This window comes from Procambarus clarkii, chromosome 12, assembly GCF_040958095.1.
Source record: "Procambarus clarkii isolate CNS0578487 chromosome 12, FALCON_Pclarkii_2.0, whole genome shotgun sequence".
Taxonomy (NCBI): domain Eukaryota; kingdom Metazoa; phylum Arthropoda; class Malacostraca; order Decapoda; family Cambaridae; genus Procambarus; species Procambarus clarkii.
In genome coordinates this window covers 10,647,269-10,650,538 of record NC_091161.1, presented here as the reverse complement: position 1 = coordinate 10,650,538, position 3,270 = coordinate 10,647,269, and positions in this window count along the sequence as shown.

The window sequence follows — 3,270 nt, the reverse complement described above, 5'->3', positions numbered from 1 at the left end:
CTCGCAAACGTCAAGCCGCCTGCTATCGCTGTATCTATCGATGATTTCTGTGTTGTTTACTAGGATTTCTCTGGCGATGGTTTGGTTATGGGAAGAGATTATATGTTCCTTAATGGAGCCCTGTTGTTTATGCATCGTTAAACGCCTAGAAAGAGATGTTGTTGTCTTGCCTATATACTGGGTTTTTTGGAGCTTACAGTCCCCAAGTGGGCATTTGAAGGCATAGACGACGTTAGTCTCTTTTAAAGCGTTCTGTTTCGTGTCTGGAGAGTTTCTCATGAGTAGGCTGGCCGTTTTTCTGGTTTTATAGTAAATCGTCAGTTGTATCCTCTGATTTTTGTCTGTAGGGATAACGTTTCTATTAACAATATCTTTCAGGACCCTTTCCTCTGTTTTATGAGCTGTGGAAAAGAAGTTCCTGTAAAATAGTCTAATAGGGGGTATAGGTGTTGTGTTAGTTGTCTCTTCGGAGGTTGCATGGCTTTTCACTTTCCTTCTTATGATGTCTTCGATGAAACCATTGGAGAAGCCGTTATTGACTAGAACCTGCCTTACCCTACAGAGTTCTTCGTCGACTTACTTCCATTCTGAGCTGTGGCTGAGAGCACGGTCGACGTATGCGTTAACAACACTCCTCTTGTACCTGTCAGGGCAGTCGCTGTTGGCATTTAGGCACATTCCTATGTTTGTTTCCTTTGTGTAGACTGCAGTGTGGAAACCTCCGCCCTTTTCCATGACTGTTACATCTAGAAAAGGCAGCTTCCCATCCTTTTCCGTCTCGTAAGTGAAACGCAGCACGGAACTCTGCTCAAATGCCTCCTTCAGCTTCTGCAGATGTCTGACATCAGGTACCTGTGTAAAAATGTCGTCAACATACCTGCAGTATATGGCCGTTTTCAAGTTCATGTCGACTAAGACTTTTTGCTCGATGGTACCCATGTAGAAGTTTGCAAACAGGACACCTAGGGGAGAACCCATGGCGACCCCATCCACTTGCTTATACATGTGCCCATCCGGGCTCAAGAAGGGTGCCTCTTTAGTACAAGCTTGGAGTAGTTTCCTCAGAATACTTTCTGGCATGTCAAGAGGAGTACAGGCTGGATCACGATACACTCTGTCGGCTATCATTCCGATTGTCTCGTCCTCAGGTACGTTGGTAAACAGCGATTCCACGTCCAACGAGGCTCTTATCCCTGTGGCCCGTGCGCCCCGCAGTAAGTCCACAAATTCCTTTGGAGACTTCAGGCTGAAGGCGCAAGGAACATAAGGAGTCAGCAGGCCGTTGAGTCGCTTCGCCAATCTGTACGTGGGTGTGGGTATCTGGCTAATGATTGGCCGAAGTGGGTTTCCAGGCTTGTGCGTCTTGACATTTCCATACGCATATCCAGGTTTATATTCCCCAATGATCTTTGGCAGGTGGAGTCCGGATTTCTTGGCGTTCACAGTTTCGATCAGTTTGTTGACCTTTGCTTTTAATTCGGCTGTAGTGTCCTTCGTTACCCTTTGGAACTTAGTTTGGTCAGAGAGTATGATGTTCATTTTCGCCAGATATTCGTCTTTTTTAAGAATGACATATATTGGCGACTTGTCACCTCTCCTGACAACTATCTCCTTGTTCTCACGAAGGCTTTTAGCTGCCGCTCTAAGCTCGGGGGACAGTATGGTGCTTCTGTAGTTGCCTCGATTCTTTCCTCCTTCTGCAATAAGTTCTGCTTGTAAGGTATCTTTGGTAGTGACCTTCTTTTGTGTCTCGAGGTCGAATATGTCGTCCAACAGAATTTCCAACTCCACTTTCCGGGCCATTTCACTCGGTCTGGACATAACATGACAGTTTATGCCCAGATTTAGGAGAGTGACTTGGTCCTCAGTGAGGTTAATTCCTGCAAGGTTCAGGAAGCCATCTCTTGGTCGTGGAATTGCCATAGGTCCTCCATATAAATCTGGGCATAAACTGTCATGTTATGTCCAGACCGAGTGAAATGGCCCGGAAAGTGGAGTTGGAAATTCTGTTGGACGACATATTCGACCTCGAGACACAAAAGAAGGTCACTACCAAAGATACCTTACAAGCAGAACTTATTGCAGAAGGAGGAAAGAATCGAGGCAACTACAGAAGCACCATACTGTCCCCCGAGCTTAGAGCGGCAGCTAAAAGCCTTCGTGAGAACAAGGAGATAGTTGTCAGGAGAGGTGACAAGTCGCCAATATATGTCATTCTTAAAAAAGACGAATATCTGGCGAAAATGAACATCATACTCTCTGACCAAACTAAGTTCCAAAGGGTAACGAAGGACACTACAGCCGAATTAAAAGCAAAGGTCAACAAACTGATCGAAACTGTGAACGCCAAGAAATCCGGACTCCACCTGCCAAAGATCATTGGGGAATATAAACCTGGATATGCGTATGGAAATGTCAAGACGCACAAGCCTGGAAACCCACTTCGGCCAATCATTAGCCAGATACCCACACCCACGTACAGATTGGCGAAGCGACTCAACGGCCTGCTGACTCCTTATGTTCCTTGCGCCTTCAGCCTGAAGTCTCCAAAGGAATTTGTGGACTTACTGCGGGGCGCACGGGCCACAGGGATAAGAGCCTCGTTGGACGTGGAATCGCTGTTTACCAACGTACCTGTGGACGAGACAATCGGAATGATAGCCGACAGAGTGTATCGTGATCCAGCCTGTACTCCTCTTGACATGCCAGAAAGTATTCTGAGGAAACTACTCCAAGCTTGTACTAAAGAGGCACCCTTCTTGAGCCCGGATGGGCACATGTATAAGCAAGTGGATGGGGTCGCCATGGGTTCTCCCCTAGGTGTCCTGTTTGCAAACTTCTACATGGGTACCATCGAGCAAAAAGTCTTAGTCGACATGAACTTGAAACCGGCCATATACTGCAGGTATGTTGACGACATTTTTACACAGGTACCTGATGTCAGACATCTGCAGAAGCTGAAGGAGGCATTTGAGCAGAGTTCCGTGCTGCGTTTCACTTACGAGACGGAAAAGGATGGGAAGCTGCCTTTTCTAGATGTAACAGTCATGGAAAAGGGCGGAGGTTTCCACACTGCAGTCTACACAAAGGAAACAAACATAGGAATGTGCCTAAATGCCAACAGCGACTGCCCTGACAGGTACAAGAGGAGTGTTGTTAACGCATACGTCGACCGTGCTCTCAGCCACAGCTCAGAATGGAAGCAAGTCGACGAAGAACTCTGTAGGGTAAGGCAGGTTCTAGTCAATAACGGCTTCTCCAATGGTTTCA